General features: G+C 39.8%; 1 pseudogene; it reads right to left on the bottom strand.

Moving 5' to 3' along the window:
• Nucleotides 1-22,672, bottom strand: part of LOC135221288 (transmembrane protein 214-like) — a 324,587-nt pseudogene that overhangs the window by 181,279 nt on the left and 120,636 nt on the right.

Below are 22,672 nucleotides of genomic sequence, written 5' to 3'. Positions count from 1 at the left end.
TTAATAATGACAACAAAAATGGCTTGCATTTCTACTTTAAACTGTTTGTCAGAATTTATCATCACATGAGATGTAAAAATTAGAGAGGTTAAGTTTTAAGAAGCTGGGTATTTGGTGGAAAGAGGGTGGAAAAGACCCCAACTTGGAGTGGTCAATAAGTAAAAGGCTGACAATACAGCCTGGGGGGCCAAATGGGAGGGATATGGTGGTAAAAAAAAAAAAAAAAAAAAAAAAAAAAAACTCCCAAGGAACCATACTGGGTTGCACTACAGGTAGTACGCCTCTTGGAAATAGTATAATGTGATGATGATGATGATGATAATAATAAAAGATGCTCTGCAATCCTGGAGGATGCTTAATACGCAGTGATCAGAAAAGCTAAATAGGAAAAATAAAGAGTGCAAAATAGGCTCTCTTATCCCACACACTTCCCTTAATTAACAGTATCTTTGCTGCCCATGAACTGCTAAATCACAACCAATCACAATCATTTCATCTTATCCTACTGACAAAGGTATTGTACCAAACAACAGCTCGGCTGGTAATGAATACTGTCCATTAACCCTTAAACGCTGACTGGACGTATTATACGTCGACTACAAAAAGTTTTTTAAATATTCGCGGAAAAAGTTATAGGCCTAGTTCGCGAAAAATTTTAAATCACTCGCCTTGAGGGATGCTGGGAGTTCACAGATCAAGCTGTTGTTTTGTTTACAAGTGTTACCCAGGCGCACATGCACGAATTTCTTTCTTCTCACACTAAAAAGCATCAGCGACACATCTCAGAAATTCTTTTGTCACTTTGTCGTAATTTTTGCACTGTTCTATATTAGCCATTACATAGAGTTTTATATATGAAAATGGTTGTAGCATTTATCAGTTTTGAAATATTTTCATATAAATCACAATAAGTGCAACAATTTCAACTTCGGTCAACTTTGACTCGACCGAAATGGTCGAAAAATGCAATTGTAAGCTAAAACTCTTACATTCTAGTAATATTCAATCATTTACCTTCATTTTGCAACAAATTGAAAGTCTCTAGCACAATACTTTGATTTATGGCAAATTTATGAAATAAACTTTTTCCTTACGTCCGCTCGTGGTAACTCTGCCGAAAATCTCAGAAATTCTTCTGTCAGTTTGCTGTAATGTTTGCACCGTTTTATATTAGCTGTTACATAAAGTTTTATATATGAAAATGTGGGCAATTTCATGTAGAATACAACAAAAAACAACCCATGGTTGTACCATTTATCAGTTTTGAAATATTTTCATATAAATCACAATAAGTGCCACAATTTCAACCTTCGGTCAACTTTGACGCGACCGAAATGGTAGAAAAACACAATTGTAAGATAAAAATATTACATTCTAGTAATATTCAATCATTTGCCTTCATTTTGCAACAAATTGGAAGTCTCTAGCACAATATTTCGATTTATGGTGAATTTTTGAAAAGCACTTTTTCCTTACATCCGCACAGTAACTCTGCTGAAAATCTCAGACATTCTTTTGTAAGTTTGTCGTAATGTTTGCACAGTTTTATGTTTGCCGTTACATAGGGTTTTATATATGAAAATGTGTGCAATTTCATGAAGAATACAACCAAAAAAAACCATAGTTGTAGCTTTTATCAGTTTTGAAATATTTTCATATAAATCACAATAAGTGCCACAATTTCAACCTTCGGTCAACTTTGACTCGACCGAAATGGTAGAAAAACGCAATTGTAAGCTAAAACTCTTACATTCTAGTAATATTCAATCATTTACCTTCATTTTGCAACAAATTGGAAAACTCTAGCACAATATTTCAATTTATGGTGAATTTTTGAAAAACACTTTTTCCTTACCTCCGCTCATGGTAACTCTGCCGAAAATCTCAGAAATTCTTTCGTCAGTTTGTTGTAATGTTTGCACCATTTTATATTAGCTGTTACATAAAGTTTTATATATGAAAATGTGGGCAATTTCATGTAGAATACAACTAAAAACAACCCATGGTTGTAGCTTTTATCAGTTTTGAAATATTTTCATATAAATCACAATAAGTGCCAAAATTTCAACCTTCGGTCAACTTTGACGCGACCGAAATGGTCGAAAAACGCAATTGTAAGCTAAAACTATTACATTCTAGTAATATTCAATCATTTACCTTCAATTTGCAACAAATTGGAAAACTCTAGCACATTATTTCAATTTATGGTGAATTTTTGAAAAAACCTTTTCCTTACGTCCACGCGCAGTAACCCTACCGAAAATCTCAGAAATTTTTCGTCAGTTTGTCGTAATGTTTGCATCATTTTATATTAGCCGTTACATAAAGCTTTATATATGAAAATGTGTGCAATTTCATGTAGAATACAACAATAACCAACCCATGGCTGTAACTTTTATCAATTTTGAAATATTTTCATATAAATAATGATAAGTGCCAAAATTTCAACCTTCGATCAATTTGACTCGACCGAAATGGTAAAAAAACGCAATTGTAAGCTAAAACTCTTACATTCTAGTAATATTCAATCATTTACCTTCATTTTGCAACAAACTGGAAAACTCTAGCACAATATTTCAATTTATGGTGAATTTTTGAAAAAAACTTTTTCCTTAGTCCGCGTGCGGTAACTGCCAAGAAATCTCTGAAATTCTTTCGTCAGTTTGTTGTAATGTTTGCACCGTTTTATATTAGCCGTTACATAAAATTCTATATATTGAAAAGTGCACAATTTCATGTAGAATACAACAAAAAATAACACATGGTTGTAGCTTTTATCAGTTTTGAAATATTTTCATATAAATCACTATAATTAGAAAAAATTCGACCTTCGGTCAACTTTAACTCGACCAAAATGGTCATAACTTACAATTGTAAGCTAAAACACTTACAGTCTAGTAATATTCAATCAATTACCTTCATTTTGCAACAAACAGGAAGTCTCTAGCACAATATTTCGATTTATGGTGAATTATTGAAAAAACTATTTTACGTCTGCGCGTTACAAATTCCTGCATCATTTTGTGATAATATTTTCTCTGTGTCGCTTTGATCATTTTACAATTTGTTATATACCAAAATCACCGTAATTTAGTGTGCAATACAAAGAAAAAAAAAACTCATTAGATTTAACCGTTTTGCTCACAGCGTGATTTGTATACAATTATATATGAAATTTTTCTTTGCGCTGTCATATATTCCAATATTTATATATGATAGATATTTTTTTCATTTCTGATGACTGCATACTAAACTTCAGGCAATGACAAAAAAAGGAGCCAAAAATGAACTCTTAATCTTAAAAACTAAGTGTGCTGTGATTTATTGTAAAAAAAATTTTATTCCGCTTCGGCACTAACTCCCGAACGCCGCTGGCATACGAGAGACACTGGTAAATAGCGGCTTGGCGTTTAAGGGTTAACCACAAAATCTCACTATGATAGGGAAGCTCATTATAAGGATTTTCCTAGAACACTGATCTGCTGGAATGCCCTGAGATTTATATAGAGAAATAAAGCTGGAACACAAGTTAGAAAGAAAAAGATCTGAATTTTCACTTACATAAGAACTTTAGTAGCTATATAATGGTGAACTTGCAACAGATAAGGCATTGCAGCATCTTTCACTGCAATTGCAGTAGTATTCCCATACTTAAGCGCAGCATTTGCATAATGACTAACTGATGTGCTTAACCCTGGTAGACTCTTGTTAAACTGGAAATAAATACCATATATGTTGTATTTTGAGTTAATCATCTACTATATCATACATTAAGATCTACATATATGACAATATCATCACTGGAATGTCACTAAAATTACAAAAGAAAATAGCAATACTTACAGATTCCTTCATTATGGGAATATATTTTACTGCTGATTCTAGCCCAGCCCAAAAATATGCAACTGCTACTTCAAACCAACTCCAAACTAGCAGGAGATATGGTTCTGCTAAATCGCATCCCTTGCTGTAGTAGAAAGGTATGTTATGTACACACCATCTGCAAACATTAACTTTCCATTAGTAAACAGCATCTGAAATGCAATAGTTCACAAAAGCCGATGAGAAACTTCAATGCACAGTATAGTATTCTGTTTGTTAAACAAAATTGGATAGATGAAAAACAGCTGTAACAAAACTTTATGTCTTAGGATTTTTTTTATGGCAATAGGTATTGTAAACACTGCTTAAAAAAGAAAACCATGAACCAAGCATTTATAACTTCCAAATGTAACCACTATAAATTTCTTCAAAAATTATGAAGGATTATTAACAACCCCTTCACTGTGCACATTTTAGTATGCTAGTGAATGGGTCTACTTAATTTTGGTAAATAATTTCATTATTCAATCATTCCAAGCTGGTCCTCCTTACCTAACACTGCATCTGTTATCAATGCAGAACTCATCAGTTCATATTACAAAATATTATAACTTTTACAGACTAAAAGTGCTATTGAAACCCAAACAAAACTTCTCCTACAGGAAAACCCTCTACAAGACACATTTAGAACAATAATTGAAAAATTTATACAAAGTTCACATAAATGCTGAAATATGACAACACGCTGTAGGTATGAAAAAAGTAAGGGAGCAGATAAAGTAGCAAAAACTGCATCTACCAACTTCATCAAATGTGGCAAACCCTAGAAGATACTATCCTGAGTTATATCTAGTTGTGCCTTTGTTTTAGATCAAATGGTCATCAGCCAATAATCACAAGTTAGATTTAATGGGCAAACTTGAGCAGGCATGAACATTAATGGGCAGGAGAGCTTGATGTGATAAGCAATGTTCTCAAACCAAAACTGAAGGTGACTGCCAAAATGTGAGCGTGAGTGCAAAGCCTCACTGATTTCAAGGCTTCCAAAGACTGGTTCTTCCAGTTCAAACTTTGATATGATCCAATTACCCTTGGTTGACACTCAAATTCTGTTTGTTTTCACTTACTTCACATTCTAGTTTATCTATCCTCCCTCAACTGTTGACAACTCATGCATATTCTGCATATGCTACTGCAATCCTATTTTCTGTTATTACTGTGTTGTTCATGGCTTTGTCATGTACCTGTGCTTACTGGCTCACAAAAATGTGTCCCATCACTAGTATACTGTTTGACAAATGTGTGAAGATCACACATACAAATGTGAAGAAAAACATACAAATTTTACTTATTACTGCATTATTAACATGCCACTGAGAACCATTTTTCTTTAACAGGTCACATACACAATTAATAAATACTTGAAAATGTGTGAAAATTACTTACAATATAACATTTTAATATTTACTGAAAAATTAAAACTAAAAAAAAGGTAAACAAACAAACCAGTCTCTACTCAAGAAGAAAAACATAGGTACTTATTACTTGATCATTATCATGCCACTGAAACACCATTTTTCTTTAACAGATCTCATACACAATGAATAAATACTTGAAAATTGTGTGAAAATCACTTCCAACAATTAAAATTTTGATAACTACTGAAAAAATAAAACTTAAAAAAGGCAAAAAAGTAATTCTTTACTCATGAAGAAAAAATACCAAATTTGTAACTAATTTGTATTTTTCATAACTAACAAACCTGAGGTCTTAACATTAGGATTTACTAGTACCAAGCTGGAAACCGGTAGAATTAAAATTACACTTGTGAGATCCAGGGACTATTGGCATCTATACCAGGTCACGGGGCATGTATACCCAGAATGCCCACCGCTACCTGTGACCCACCAGTTATATTTCTAACCCAGTTTAGACTGCTAGAGGGGTGGTTCGAGGTGGGCCTTTACCTGTTAAGACCTCAGGTTTGTTAGTTATGAAAAATACAAATTTAGTTTACAAATTTGGTATTTGTTCATATGCGGAACAAACCTTCGGTCTTTAACATTAGGATAGACTTACTTACTGGAGGGAGGTAAGTCTCTACAACTGACTGGGGAGTTTGCCACCTTATCCATTTCCGAATATATAGGGAAATTCTAAGAGAATGGACAATGAACCTAGAACCAAAGATATAAGCGGATCTATATTGGTTTTCCCCCACTGGGTAGATACCATTCTATTGTTTACTCTTGTCCCTTGCAACTGGATCCACCTTCACCCCTCTTTTCCCTATTATCTAGAGGGGTGTGTTGCTACTGAAAAGTATATCATAACCTAACATAGCTTCACAGTATGGCTGACCACCTCACCTGCATCTAGTCCGTTCCAGCACATGACGGTACTCTCCTTCATATTTGCCCGTAGTTAAAGGAGTAGGAAGAAAGTAGTAAAGAAAAAAGACTAGTCATCCCATTCATTCTACTTTTCATACCTTCATCTTAGACTAGACGCAAACGACCCGACCCAGGGGCACTGGATGAGCTATATCACTTGTTGGGCCGCCACCACTGGACCCAAGGAAAAAGTGTCCAAGGATCTATGGGCAACGTCTTTCAAATAAAATGAGGTGAAAGTTGTTTGGCGTTTCCACACACCAGCTTTCAGAATTCTATCCACAGACATGTTCTTCTTAAATGCCAGAGAAGCACTCAAGCCCCTGATGTCATGAGCTCTAGCTCCCACCTGGCTATCTGACCCTCTGTCTTCTGCCATATAAGCATCTCTGATCGTCTCCCTTAGCCAAAACGATATTGTATTCCTGGACACTTCCTTCTTGATCCGTCCTGTACTTACGAACAACTCTGGCACCCCGGCCTGAGGTGCCTTGTTCTCCTTAAGTACTCCCTTAGTGCCCTGACGGGGCACAGGAGCATCTCATCTTTGTCATTGTCTACAAAGTCTGCCAAGGAAGGTATGGTAAAGGAGTCGAATCTGCCGTCTACTATTGTTGGGTTTTGGGTCTTGGCCACGAATTCTGTGACAAACTCAAATACCATTGACCTCCAACCTCTCGAGTGCTTTATGAGATATGACAGGCCATGTAGCTTCCCCACCCTTTTGGTTGAAGCCAGGGCCAATAAGAAGACTGTCTTCAGGGTCAGGCTCCTATCCGTGGACTGCCTTAGTGGTTCGTAGGGGGGGTTTGTTTTGTCAGACTACTCAGTACCCTGGTCAGATACCCAATCTGGGGGCTTTTAGCTCCTTTGGTGGGCATGACTGTTCAAAGCTCCTCATCAGCTGGCAACTCTATGAAGACGAAATGTCTACTCCTTTCATTCGTAAGACTGAGGCTAGAGCCGCCCTGTACCCCTTCACTGCAGATACAGACATATGCTTTTCTGTTCTGAAATATATCAGAAAGTCTGCTAACTGCTGAATAGTGGTACCGAGTGGAGACAAGTTCCCTCTACGACACCAATCACTGTATGCTGACCACTTTCCTTGGTATACTGTCGCAGATGATTTTCTGATATTTCCTGCCATCTGAGTTGCTACTTTCTGCGAAAACCCTCTCGCTCGGAGGAGATACTTGACAGTCTCCGCCCGTGAAGCGATAGGGACTTCACCGACTGGTGGTACCTCTCCAAGTGCGGCTGACACAGTAGGTTGCTCCATGGGGGTAACTCTCTCGGCACATCTACTAGGAGTTCCAGTAGGTCTGGAAACTACTCTGCTTTTGGCCATAACGGGGCTACCAGGGTCGTCTTGAGGTTCTGAGACCGCATTACCCTGTTCAGAACCTGACGGATTAGACAAAATGGAGGAAATGCGTACACGTCCAGATTGTCCCAGGGGTGTTGTAGCGCATCTTCTGCTACTGCCTCTGCGTCTGGGACTACTGAACAATACACTTCCAACTTTTTGTGTACCTGGTGCGAATAGGTCTATGATCGGTCCTTCCCACAACATGAGCATCCTGTCCACTACCTGTTGGTGCAGGGACCACTCCGTTCCCAGTCTGATCCCTGCGGCTCAACTTGTCGGCTACTATGTTTCTTTTTCCCGGAATATACCTGGCCCTGATGTCTACCAGGTTCTCTATAGCCCACTGGTGAAGTTGAACTGTCATCACATGTAACTGCCGAGAAACTAGGCCTCCTTGCTTGTTTATACAGGCGGCCCTCGGTTAGCGGCAGGGGTTCCGTTCCTGGCCACCGACGCCAAGCGATTTTCGACGCTGAGCGAATTTAAAGCCTACGGCCGCCGCACACCTTCTTTCGAAACTCTAGACCAGTCAAAGGCGCCGTAATCCCCCACAACGGCGCAATAAGTAAAATTATATTTATGCAGTATAGTACTATAGAATTTACTGTACAGTACATGTGGGTGTCTAGAGTATGTAAAGATATAATAAAGTTTATACAGTGTACAGGTAGCTGTAGTGTTCAGGTTACGATCATTAGTCCTACGATAGTTCGATTTTATGAGAGATCAAATTACAATGGCCTAACTTTATCCACCTTCTAGTTACATAAGTTCAAGTAACAGCAAAAGGAGGAACTGAATGATGAAAGTATGGTTTTAACGTTTATACTCGTTGCGTGAACGTGTACAGCCATGAACAACCGAACGAGAAAAGACTTTTTTTTTTTCTAAGTACAACCGAACTGGATAACATCTGTTGGCTTGTATTTCGATCATCGTACTACAGTGCAACATTACCGTATTTGTATAAATGGCTTGTTATGTATAGAATAGAACTGAGATATCTTTAATGTAATAACTTTATTCGCTATAGATCAGAGATCCAATATAGATTAAAGATTCAATCGGGAAATATACCGTTAAATTTAAAACCTAGTTATAACTGAAGCTGAGAAAACTGTTCAAGCTGCTAATGACTATAATCGTACATCGGCAACAAGGATAAAACTGCAGTAAACGTCTGCGCCATCACACACAACTGTAGATAAAATTGGGGATAAAATCATTTTAATCAAAAACTACTGTGCTTGAAAGAACACATTTTACTGTTGGTTTCACGCCGCCTATATAAGATAAATAACGTAAAGTTCGTATTATGATGATATAAAGGATTAAGTATTGCGAACGGAATCGCGTAATTTTTTACGCAATAAACATGCCGCTAACATAATCTGTTAACGAAAAAAATAGTAGTTCACATTCACAACGAGACATATTCAATAAATATTTCCACCTAAAAACACGCTGTATATGGAAAAATAACTTTGTCTCATATAAGTCAAGTATATAGATATTCGTTTATGCTAACTAGAAGCAAGAGCATTCGCTCAGAATTGCGTTATGGTGAAACAGACTCGTATTCATCAGCTGATTTCAAACCACAACATTGGCCGCTCCGCGGAATACGGCTTAAGTTTGCCGTAGTTATTTTAGAATACAATAATATGCAGAATACATACAATATTCTTGGATACAGTGAAATAATGTATAACTTTTAAAGGATTTATGGAAAAGATGCATAATTAATAAAATAACACCAATGCATTTTCGGAACTGGCGGACAAGAAACGAACATGAAAAACCATCCCTGACAACGTGGAGCGTAGTTACAAAGGCTGCCTTAATTTGTATCTTATTTCTGTACAAAAATGAAAATACCTTTACACAATATATTTTCATAAACATTTTAAACAAAAAGCATAAACATTTGAAAAATCGACACATCGATCGCTAAATTTGCACTCTTTTTATAACTCGATATTTTCGGAAGAGCAGCAGACGGCTGCATACAAGAACGAACTTGAAAAAAACATCGTAGTCGATAACTTGAAGGGGAGTTTCAAAAGCTGCCTTTTTATCATATTTCTGCACAGAAATAAAAATACCCTATTCGTAATACATTTTCATACACATTTTAAACATAAAAGCATAAACATTTATAAAATCAACAAATCGATCGCTAATTTGCACTTTTTTTAAATCGATATTTTCGAAAGAGCGGCAGACGGCGGCATACAAGAACGAACTTGAAAAAAACATCGTAGTCGATAACTTGAAGGGGAGTTTCAAAAGCTGCCTTTTTATCATATTCCTGCACAGAAATAAAAATACCTTATTCGTAATTACATTTCATACACAGTTTAAAACATAAAAGCATAAACATTTATAAAATCGGACACATCGATCGCTAATTTGCACTTTTTTTAAAATCGATATTTTCGGAAGCAGCGGCAGGCGGTCGGCTTACAAGAAAGAACATGAAAAAACACATCGTATTTGATAACGTGAAGGACAGTTTCAAAAGCTGCCTTTGTATCATATTTCTGTACAGAAATAAAAATGCCTTTCACGTAATACATTTTCATACACATTTTAAACAAAAGCATGAACATTTATGAATCGACACATCCAAAGCTAAATTTGCACTTATGTAACTCGATATTTTCGGCATAGAACAGCGTCAGAGGCATATATTTTACCCTAATACCTACATAATAACTCTCCATAAAATTTGTTTATATAATTTGCATAACCTTTATGGTCTGAACGGCATTTCTACTTATGTATGAACTCGTTAGACAACGGCGCTAGCGGCGCTGTTAACTGAAATTTGTGCCGTAAAGAAACCTTTAAAATGCCTTATTTTTTTAATGATTATTTTTGACGACCGCCGTAAAACCGATTCGCCGTTGAGTGATTGCGCCGTTAACCGCGGGCCGCCTGTATAAGCTACTACTGTGGTGTTGTCTGATATCAATACCACTGAGTGTCCCTTTACTCTCTCCCTGAATTCCTGTAGAGCTAGAAACGCTGCTTTTAACTCCAGCACGTTTATATGGAGTTCTCTGTCCTTGCAACTCCATTTTGCTGACACCATCAACTCCTCCATATGGGCTCCCCAGCCTTCTAGTGATGCATCCGAGAACAGCAAGAGGTCTGGAGAGGATTGTTGAAGGGGGACACCCACTGTCAGATTGTCGTCGTTCACCCACCACAGCAAGTCTTTCCTCACTTCTGCCGACAAGGGAATTTGCTCGTACGGGTGATCTACTATTGGTGACCAAAACTCCTTCATCCTCCATTGTAGGGACCGAAGGTGTAAGCCTTCCTTGTGGGTACTAGCTTCTCCAGGGAGGTTAGGATTCCCAGCACCACCTGCCACTGTCTTGCTGGCTGTGTCGTGTTTTCCCAGAAAGGCATTCCCACCACTTGTTTTGCATTTCTCTACTCTTTGGTCTGTCGGGAATACTTTGGCTTCTCTGTTGTGTCTATAACCATTCCAGATACTCCAAACGTTGACTTGGATCCAACTGCGACTTTTCCTGATTTACCACAATACCTAGGCTGTGACAAAGCTGCAGGAGGGTCGCCCTGTCCCCATGAGTAATTTCTCCCTGGACTTTGCTATCACTAGCCAATCATCCATGATCTTATAGTCTGATCCCCTGAGCATGCGCCCCACGTCGACACGAGAGTGAACACTCTTGTAAAAACTTGAGGAGACGTTGTCAATCCGAAGCACAGGACCTTGAATTCGAAAGCTTTCCCTGCAAGACTGAAGCGGAGAAATTTCCTTGAAGACTGATGGACTGGTATCTGAAAGTATGCGTCCTTTAGATCGACTGTCAGCATAAAGTCTCCGATCTGACTGCTTGTAGAACCGTTTTTGGAGTTTCTGTCTGTTTACCCTCTCATTCTCTTTCTTTACAATTATATAAATAACAATATCTCTTCTGCTTTTCTATAAAAAGATTTTTCTTTTTCTTTTTAAGTAGACAGACAAGACTTACTGTAGGTTCTTAGGGCCAATTAGCCACTTATACCATTATTGCTGTGTAACTATGCTTGACTTTGTGCCTACAACAGGTTCATGATAACAGTGTCACGACCTTAGGCATTGAAATTTCATCATCCTCCTGCCTTCACTACTCAGGAATTTCCCCCCATCCAGCCCCCACCATCCCATTCCTCCAATGTATAACTTGGACAGTGACAATGAATTTATGACATCTTAAATTTACCAACAAAATGAAATAAAAAATAAAATTGTAAGTTAAACATAAGGATTTACTTAAATGCTTGTGCTACATTATCACAATAAGATTTTAAGAAATTTTAATTAATTAACGTTACATAAATGATCGTGCTTTTGTTATGTACAGTCAATGTGTAAGCCTAACGTCTAGGCTAGCCAGCACGTGTTGATGTATAAAGGTAAACTGTGCATAATTTTTATACATATAACCTCTCACAAGAAAAATGCTAATATAGCTTACCTATACACTTGAATGGTCACAAATCTGAGAGATCTGCCAAAGGCTTCTACATATGGAATAAGTCCTGCTCTTTCTAATGTTAAACCTACTTTGGAACCTGAAAAAGATTTGAACAAATTAAAAATTTATCAAACTGTGCACTATGGCCTATATTTCAATTAGACATCATACAATGAAAATTCAGCTTAGGAAGTTATCTTTAATACTCTACTAAGATTAATGTTGGCCAATTATAGGTATATAACAATAAACCTTGCTTGGTAGATTAGGAATGAAATTGTTAAATGAGTGTTCTATCATAAAATATCTTTTTAAAAAATGAAGGTGCATTACCTTCATCACATTTCACAATTCACTGCCCTTCCCAAAACCAGATAAACATAGTTGTTGATGTAACTTGAAAAACTCATTTTGGGATGTTGAAAATTTCAAGCATCCAATAAAATTTTTCCTTGGCAGATGGGAGTTCTTGCAATACCATAGTTTAACCATATAACTCAGCTAAAATATTTCATTTTCATAGGGTTACCTGAAGCTGACAGGGTAATTGTATTGCTCTTTGTGGAAAATTGGTAATTTCAGATAAAATAATTAGTATAGTTTAATGGAGAAAATATAAGCAATATTGTTTCACGAGTAGATTTTGCTGACTGTAGCCAGTTAAATAAATGAACATCCACAATAAGGAGACTACCCATATTAATAAAGAAAAACTTAGTACATTGTCATCCATATCATTTTACAGAGGACACTGTCTAAAGGTAGAAAAGTTTTACAACCCAACAGATAAGCAGTTCAGCAAAGACCCTCATCATGAAAAAGATATGCAGTATGTAACAGCAACTTGGTTCATTGATAACAAAGGCAATGTTAAAGCACCATTCACATATGAAAATTCAATCATATAAAATATTATCAAAATAAAGTATCATTGCAAGGTAATTATATAATAATAACAATACTATAAAGGAAACAGGAGTATGTGCTATAAACTGCAAGTATTGTTCACAAGTTATACATATTGTATAACACTGCATGGACAAGAATAATGAAGGAAGACATAGTATAGGGGGCTTTGGTAAGAACAGTATTTGGAATAACACAGACAATACTATAGTAGTCTTTAACCAAGAACACAGACACACAAACTAGTCTGAAATTCCATAAACTTAGATTTAAACCAGTTTCTTTATGCCCCTGATACAGTTTCCCATTGTCTCTCTCCAAACAGATTGCTGAAAGAGCAACTGTCACAGAAACACTAGGCACCTGTGGTGAGGCTGATTATATAAATCACATGAACCCCATGAATGGTTAACAAATAGATGAGAGGCAGCAATTAGGATTATCTCTATGTTTGGTTACCTCAGTGTTTGGCAAGCAGATACAAGGCAGCATCCATAACCTGACCACCAATTCATAACAAAACTTTCTATAAACTTCTACCAGATTTTGTACAGAATTCCATGACTTTTTTATCTGTTTTCATATCTATCATTAGTTGGCTGAAAAGGCCCGTGGTGCAGACACTTGAAAGTTATCATTTTACTGCTGGCCTGCAGTATTTCTAAATACTGTACACTTAAAACAAATGCAGTGCAGGTAGTCCCCGATGGAAGAATTTTTGTATATTTTTGGAGGAAATTCTACAAGATCATGGACGCACACTTCACCAAGAGTAAGGTATATCAACTGGGAAGTTTTCAAAACAATAAATGGAGTAAAGGTAAGGCTTTCATCCCTTTATTTCTTATTTTTGGCTATTTCTTAAAATGGAGTTCCAGTTTCTGTCATTTCCAGGTTTACATCGAGCTTCTTGAACGGTACAACCCCAGATGTAGCCCAGGGACTGACCATATTATTGTGGATATTCACTTATAATTTATGGTCACAGAAAAGTGACTTACGTTCTTCAACCTATCTTAATGTTTACTTTAGTGGCTATTCAGTCTTAATTTACCTATCATTTTTTCCAAATTCAACAATTTTATATGTACAAAATCTTACTATTTTACCTGAGCTTTGTTTTTTATCTTAAATTCAGTTCAATGCAGGCATCGTACTTTTTAATTTTTCAATGTTCCAATTAGGAAATTTCAGGCAAAAAAATACATTAACTTCATAAGCAGTTTGGTGTAAAATTACACCTAAAGCATCACAATTTTGAAATAAGGCATTCCTCACTATACTTCCAACAGTTCAGCTGACCAGGAATTCTACTCAATCTGACATTTCATAAACGTTAATTCAACTTAATCTAATACTTTTCAACACACTAATTAATATTAACAGATCCCATTCCTTTTTTACAGCAAAACTGACATTTTGGTTTAGCATTATAAATGGGTGATAAAAATCAAGACTAACCAAGAAAGCAATAGAGCAAGGTTATTTGAAAATGAATAAAAAAGCTACAAGACAGTAATTTAGGTGCTATAATTTCATTATAACACTCATAACTCCTGTTAATAGATGCCAACCTTTTGTCTCAATAAATTTTTTAATTATCAAATTTCTTTATTCAAAATGCTAAACAGACATTAAAAGCTAACAAAACTAAATAAGATGTCTATTGCTAAAACAAATATCAATGCAACATACCATAAAATGATCCAGCTGACTTTATGTCCCAAATAATACCAATAATTAAAACCACTACCAAGATGCTCCAAAACCTCGGACCTGATGACTTTTTACTGGTCTTGACTCTTCTTAAAAGGCTTAGTAACTCCTGAAAAAAGGCAGTTCATAAATATTAACAAACCATTTCTGAGAATCTAAAGACAATAACAGCCCAAAAGTACCATAAAAATATACATACTAGGTGAAATAATTTTGAATGTGGGAATGTAGCTTGAATGACAATTAATCGAAGGGTGTTCCATTGCTTTACAAAATATACAAGATACTCAGTCAGAAATCAATTCATATATGATTCTAATTTTAAACTCTTTAAAAGCAGGTCTTAGACTAGCATCACTAAGATAAACACTTTATTAACTATCCTGACTTCAGAAATCCTTTTAACAATGACTACAGTGGTCCCCCCGTATTCGCGGGGGATGCGTACCAGACCCCCCCGTGAATAGTTAGAACCCGCGAATGTTTGGAACCCCTATAAAAATGCTAAAAACAGCCTATTTTGTTAGTTAAAACTCAAGAAAAACCCACTGAAAATTTTCATACATGGTTTTTTTAATAATTTTATCACAAAAAGTGCATTTTATGATGAAATTCATAAAAAAAAAGGAATTTGTGGATATTTACCGTAGAAAAATACCGCGAATGCGCGAATTTTCCGCGAATAATGCAGGGAAACGTTCCCGAGAGAAATCCGCGAATGTGTGAGTCCGCGAATCTGGAGAACGCGAATACGGGGGGTCCACTGTATATCAAAATACATAGTTACAGTGATATGCCGAAGGTTACTAGTGAATTACAATGGACTTAAATCAAGTCTTAGGAGAGATGAAAAAATAAAACAAGTAGAGTTTGTGAAGCCCAATGCCCCACTATTCTGTAATGGCAAACTCTTATTTGACCTTCCACTTCTAAATACGAACTTGACCTCACACTGCAAACTGGCTTCATTATTGGAGGATCCATCCCAATTAAGAAATTTCCAGGACAGTTCAAAGGTATAGCCACAATCATATTCCCATCTGATATTTGGCTACTAGCCTTGACCTTATTTTGAACACGGGCTCGATTACTGGTACATGTATATTAAATGTGAAGCCTTCAGATCCAAGGTTAAATTTCAATTGAACTTTTGACCTCTAAATATGATCTTGTAGGGTCCACACAGAGCCCACAGCCCTCCATCTTACCTAGCCAGCTAATCTCCTCGCAACAAACATCTCTGTTCACCAAAAGCACATACACAAAAAACACAGCATACATCGTACATCTTTTGTACATATGTTTTCATTCATATTATTATGCTAAATATATCATTATTACCAAATGCATTACAATGTCAGCATTTCAGCTGTATGTAAAATAGCTTCAGCCATGTCTTGTACATAAATTTATATGCATCTTTCCATCCTTCAACAAACACAAGTGATTGCATTTTGACCTCTGTTTTGTTCACCTCATGCCAGGCACTACATGTCTGCTTGCAAGAGCTATTGACCTGTCTGTTTGTTGTCTGAATAAATCAGTAAGTTTTGTAGATGCAGCTTCTTATTCCCACCTTCTCTACAAGAGCTCAAGATCTCCTCCGTCAAACCACAGAGATCCAGGGATCTCAGACCCCACTGCTTCTTGACGTAGGCAACGACCGCGGCATTGTCACACATTAGAGACACAGAGTGTCCCCTTACTACCTCCTTGAAAGCTTCCAGGGCTCTCTGCACTGCCAAGAGTTCCAGCCTGTTGTTGTGGAAGGCTCTCTCTTCTGACCATATCCCTCCTGCTGAGAGGGAATTCAGGTGGGCCCCAACCCTACCTTCAACGCGTCCGTAAAACAGGAGCATCTCTGGGGGCACAGACCAGAGGGGCACACCCCGACTAGAGTTTGCAGGATCCAGCCACCAACCGAGGGCCTTCCTCGCTGCCGGTGAGATGGGAACAGGCTTCTGAGGCGTTTCCTCCTTTTGGGACCATCCTGCTTTCAGGTCCCATTGTAAGGGCCTTAATCTCAGTCTTCCCTGGGGGACTAGTTTTTCCAGGGAGACCAGGTGGCCTAAGAGTCTTTGTCACTCCTTTGCTGGTCTCAGGGACTCTACCAAGCGCTCCCTTGAGGAGGAAAGGAGTAGCCAGTCGTCCAGGTACCCGAGGAGGGACATCATGAAATCCCCTTCTCTCACGGACGCCAGCACTGAGCGTGGCGTTTCCATTTTGAAGGGTCTTTAGGATGTAAGAATTGAGGACCGAAAGATCTATGACTGGTCGCCACCCCCCCCTCCCAGAAGACTTTTCCACCAGGAAGAGGCGACTGAAGAACCCAGGGGAGTGGTCTACCACCTGCTGGAGGGCTCCCTTCTCCAGCAGTGCCTGAACTTCTAGCCTTAGGTCCTCCTTGTGACCGGGGTTCCGGGGCTGAGAAGACAAGACTGTCTGGCTCCCTTGTCAGGGGAGGATTCTGGTCTAGGAAGGGGATCTGGTAGCTGTCCCTGAGGACCTGGACTGTCCAGAGCTCTGCTCTGTGATCCTCCCAGTTCTGCCAACAGCTCGAGAGGCAACCCCCCACCAGTGGCAAAAGTTATGGTAGGGGGCCTCAACTCCTACTTCCTCCTGGGAAAGTGGTTGTTACAACCCCTTCTGGAAGCAGCAGGAGGTCTGGACCTGAACGACACCTGGGAAGGGGGAAGGCCGTGGGGGAGGGCTGAATCCCCTGGTCTCCCCAGGTCCGAGGGGCCAACTCCGTGGAGGTAGCAGGGGGGGGTAGAAAGGGTCCTATTCTGAGGTTTCAGTCTCTCGTTGGTCCTTTTAGAAGCTGACTGATGTAGGGAAGAGGCCCTATATACGATGGAGTCTTGGCTGGCCTTCCTCCACCACTCCAAGGACTTCTCTACCAGCTTCTCCGGAAAGAGAGCCGCCCCCTCCACTGAGGTGTTCCGAAGGGTCTCTAGCTCTCTCTCTGGAATGTTCCTAGGGAGTTTGGTTAATACGGAATCCCTTCTCCTCAAGACCCAGTTAGCTCATGACGTGACCAGCTGGGTCGTGAGGAAGCCCAGAGAATTGCCCCCAGACAAAACCAGTTCCTTGTACTGGGCAAGAGAGGCCTCGTCCCTCAAGTCGTGGAAGGTGGGGAACCTGGCTACCGCTCCGGACCACAGATCTAGCCATGAAGCCACATGTATAGAGGTCCAAGCTGCGACCTCACGGCCATAGCCTCCCGGTGGGAAAAGGAGACTAGCCCTGACATGAACTTCTCTTCCGAGAGTCTGGGTGCCAGGGCGGACAAGTTACCCTCCAATGATTTCGGAAGAAGGGGTTCTCCTGGGGCATATAGCCTTCTCTGCCTCAGCTTGGACGCCGGAAGTAGCTTAGCCGAGGCGTGGGCTCACAGGGAATTATTTGACCCCGCTATGAGCTTCTCAACAGCCGACAGGGCCTTCTTCGTGTTGGTGGCCCTAGGGAGGCTGAGAAGAGGGCTTGGGTTCTTCTGGGTTCCCAAACAGGATGCCGATGGCCAAGGACCTGTTGTCTTCCCTTGTCGGGGCTGGCTCCTCAAGTCGGTTCATGGCACTAATGAGGGAGAGGACATGCCGAAAAATAGAACTTTCAGCCACTGGGCCTAGTTCCTCCAGGGTGTTCTGGAGGTCCTCTTGGGTGAAGGTCTCCTCCTCAGCGTCCCGTGGAGGAGAGACGTCGGGCCTTGCTTGTGGGGGAAGCTGGAGAAGCTCTCTGGGGAGGGACACCTAAACCCGATTGCAAACCAGTCTCCTGCAAGGGGGGAAGCCCTGCAAAACCGGACCCCCCCGAGGAGGAGCTCGATCCCGAGCAGTAGCGGGGCTTCGAACCCCCTAAGGAAGTATCGGCCCCAGGCTCTGTCCATGAAAGAGGCGAGTGTGGGAACACGGAAGGAGGGAGCCCGCTTGGTCTTGGAGGCCGGCCCTAGGGCTGACAAGACCAAGGCGGGATCCACCGGGACCGAGGTAGGAGCTGGGAGGGGGCCGGCGGGGAACCCAGCGTGTCAAACCGTCATGGGGGGCACTGGAGCCGGGGCCTTCCTTGGCAGAAGGGGCGAAGGAGAACGCCGCAGCCTCTGGTGGGAGTTGTCCTGGCACCTGTCACTCCCTCTACTTCCTTTATGATCCCAGCTACGACAAGGAGAGCAGGAAGAGCCGCTTGAGGACGAGGAGTAACGGCGCCACCTACCTCTCCCATGTCAGCGGCTCTTCTTGGAGGAGCGTCTTCTCCTACGGGAGGATCTCTTCCTCGAGGAGGAACTCAAGAACTCACGTCCTCGGACGGGTTACATCATCTCTTGCCTCTCCTCCAGCGGCTCCTGTTGCAGGGAAAGCCCAGGGAACATTTTGGTCACTTCAGGGACTACCCCACCAAAGAAGAGTCACCCCGGTGGGCAGCTCCCAAGGTCAAACCAGGCTCCTCCGGCCCTCTGGAGGGAAGCCCCAGGACGGGAAAGCATCATCCTTCAGCGGGGACCTGCCTGGAGTATGGCGGGGAAGGGAAGAAATCCCCCATGGCAGGCGAGGGAAGGGCAAGAGCTGGGGGACGGGGGGGGGGGGGGGGGTGTGTGGTGGTGGCTTCGTGACTGGGTACACCAGCCCGGCTCTGACCGCAAGCAGCGCGCTCCGCTCGAGAGCGGGGAGAGCCGCAGATGGAGAGCTGCAGTGGGGCGAGCAGTAGCGGGGAGCTCCACAGCGGGGAAGGAAGGACCCTCTGCCTGAACCGATGCTAAGAGAGATGTCCAGGACGGGGTGCCCTGTAACTACAGCCGCGTCCAGCAATCCCTCAGCACAGCGGAAGAATTGGACACAATCTGTGGGGGAGATTGACTCACCGGGACACCCACCCCCAGGGGGGTGGGACCCGGCAACAGACTCACCTAAGCCTTCTTGCTGGGAGAGGGCAGGGGAAAGAACCTGGAGAAAAGCGGGAGACTCCCTCTCCGACGATACCAAAGAGGAAGGGGCGCCCCTATCTCGGCTGCTGCTCCTACTCCTCTAATCCCCAGAAAGCTTTGCCGACAAGGACTTAGGCTTCTTCTTCTTCTTCGTTGACACCAAATCCCACTGGTACGAGGGCCAAGAGGCACATTCAAAGCATGTGTTGTCTTTAGAGCAAGCACCCACACCCCCCCCCTTCACGAATCACACAGCGACTAAAGATCGATGAGAAGGGGCAAAAAGAAACGACCCACAAGCCCGGCCTTCAGGACCAGGGCACTGACGTTGAGGCTCCGAGGTCGACATCACACATACAACCGACATACGTACACAAAACATACACAAAGGACAGAGGGATTGGCCCGGACACCTGACGAGCAGGGGTGTGTGCACGTGCCTGTGACCAAAGAACTGGCGTTAGGTCAGCAGGATTGCTTGGTCTTCGACCCCTAAGGGCATAGGCCTGGCCTGGGTGCAGCGTATAACCAGTTTTTTCTGGTCAGACCCGGATTTAACATCAGGGAATCTCCACTGTAATGGTTCGAAGTAAGTATCCCACATCAGAACAAAGATATTTTCTGTATCACTTATCCTCAACAACCCCAGCTTTCTTTTGATCCATGAATAAATATAAATATATATATTTTTTGGTCTCCAATTTCTCATTCCTTTGAACCAAAGCCAGTAGTACTTTGTTTTGCACACCATCTTACTTCTATCAAGCTTATGAGTATATTCTTAAAACACTGTCATTCATGTTCCCTAGTTTTCAAAATTACAACTAATACTGTTCCACTAATATAAAGGAACAATTACTATTCACAAATTCTGATAATACATAGATGATTCAACTATTGTCAGAAACTCTTTATTACACTATCACCACCATGTTCTAGCATCTTACTTGTAATTCAATAAAACTTCTGGTGCTTTTTCATTCTTATAGCTTTTACCTGCTTCTTACATATTCAATAGTCACTTCTACAATAATACTCAAATTTATATACCCTCCTCTTACTCTTCCACATTTCTAATAATTAACCTCTTTCCTTACATCTACAAACAACTTATCTTAAAAATTTCAACTCCACTAACAAAAGATAACATTCACTTCAGAATTCAGATATTTGCACCTTTTATATATTTGCTTGCCTTTATTAAAACTTCTACTTCTGCCTTCAAGTCTTGCTCATATTCACCCCAAAGCATCATATACAAGTCTTAGAAATCATAATTCTCTCCTTGATATCCTATTCCTTCTCCTTGAGTACCTATATACAATCCTCTATATGTCTTGCAAATGCACCTTACTAAACCTCTCATTTACTATTGCACTAACAGACTTGTTTTTCTTATTTCTTTTTTTCGTGTTCCTTTTACCCAACCAATTAACTCCTTATCTGCACTTATTAACTTGAAATATTAATTCCTAGGCTCAACTAGTCATAACATTCTTGTATCAAATTTGTGATTATCTACATTCATGTTGTAGCTTCATTTTGTGGTCATTTCCGTCCTAACAGCTTGAACTTACAACTACTTTCATTTTCACCTTTAACATGTAATAATTAACTCACTTAAGGGGAGTACCTAATGGTCCCTGGAATACCAATGCACCATATATCAAGGGTAGGAACTGCATAGTTACTGTAAATATACCTCGAGTAACCGTGCGATCTCGCATATCATGGCGACCCCCAAAATTTTCAACAATAAACAGTGGTTTTGTCATGTATCTCAATGTATCATGCTAGTTCTTTTCCGGGGTGGTACAGTTCATAAGGTTGGTGGTTTTAAGCGTGCTAATGGCCGAGTCGTTCCAGATGTTGTGCTGCTGCTAGTGAAGTTACAGTAAGGTTTATCTTCACTAATCTCGAAAGAATTGGAACAGAAGAATCTCAAGATTTAAAAAAGAATCCGAAGATAATAAAACATGAATTGGTAAAATAACACGCCTTGGAGTCCTAAATCATTCTCTTCTCTCTCTCTTCTCGTCCTCGGTCTCTCTCTCCTCTCTCAGAAATAAATACTGTAATTTTGAGTCTTTCACCAACGGGTATCAGTAAATGTTGGGTCAGACCATTGTGTTGCGTGTTTTACAAAAATGTGCAGTAACACCAACATTTATTCCCAATGTTTTTCGGGTTTTTTTGGTTGGAATTTTTTTCAATCTCCTGGAAATGTTGAGGTCAGATGCCATAATCAAACAAACATCACCACTGCAGCAAAAACAATTTTTTTTCCTTTAATGTTTTTTTCATTATTGTTATTTTATTAATTACAGTTTCTTTAAATAAATAATTAATATATACTGGTTACATTGAATGTGAGAGTAATTAATATCATCTATAATAAAACCAGTGGGACAATGAATATCATAAATATGTTCACTAATAGCTTATTATTTTCAAACAAACATTTTGTAAAATGCAAATAATCACTATGTACAAATAACAATCAAAAATCTAATAATGTTTTATCAGTTTCAACCATGTTGAATTTTCACAATAAGTATGACTTATATAATATATATCACCAATATCAATCTTGCAAGTTGAAGTCCGTAAAATTTTGAGGATGGTCCTTGGGAAAAGGAATTTTGTACTTTTGTGATTACGTATCCGCTACAACACCATGTGGTATTGTTTCATAACCACTATATTGATGACGCATCGCTACGACCACACTGGTATTTTTTGCATACCAACTATAACATTAAAGTTAAAATGATCACTTTATTAAATTTGTTTTTCCCATCACGAAGTTAAATAATTATATTAAAGAAAATTATCGAGTAATTTTTGCCGGTCAAGCAGTCCAAAAGAAATCACGAACATGGTAATTGTTCAAACCTAGTTGTCCATCCATGCATATGTCTATAAATAGAACAGAAAGCAGAGGGCAAGTCATTGGATAACAGAATCTCCATGGCTACCAACCAGCCAATCAGGGTTGTTAGTTTTATACTACTCTGTGAATTTTCTTAGAATTAACGTTTACACGTAA

Source organism: Macrobrachium nipponense, chromosome 2 (assembly GCF_015104395.2).
Source record: "Macrobrachium nipponense isolate FS-2020 chromosome 2, ASM1510439v2, whole genome shotgun sequence".
In the NCBI taxonomy this organism is placed as follows: Eukaryota; Metazoa; Arthropoda; class Malacostraca; order Decapoda; family Palaemonidae; genus Macrobrachium; species Macrobrachium nipponense.
The sequence above is the reverse complement of the archived record's forward strand: the minus strand, read 5'-3'. Positions and strand labels throughout refer to the sequence as shown.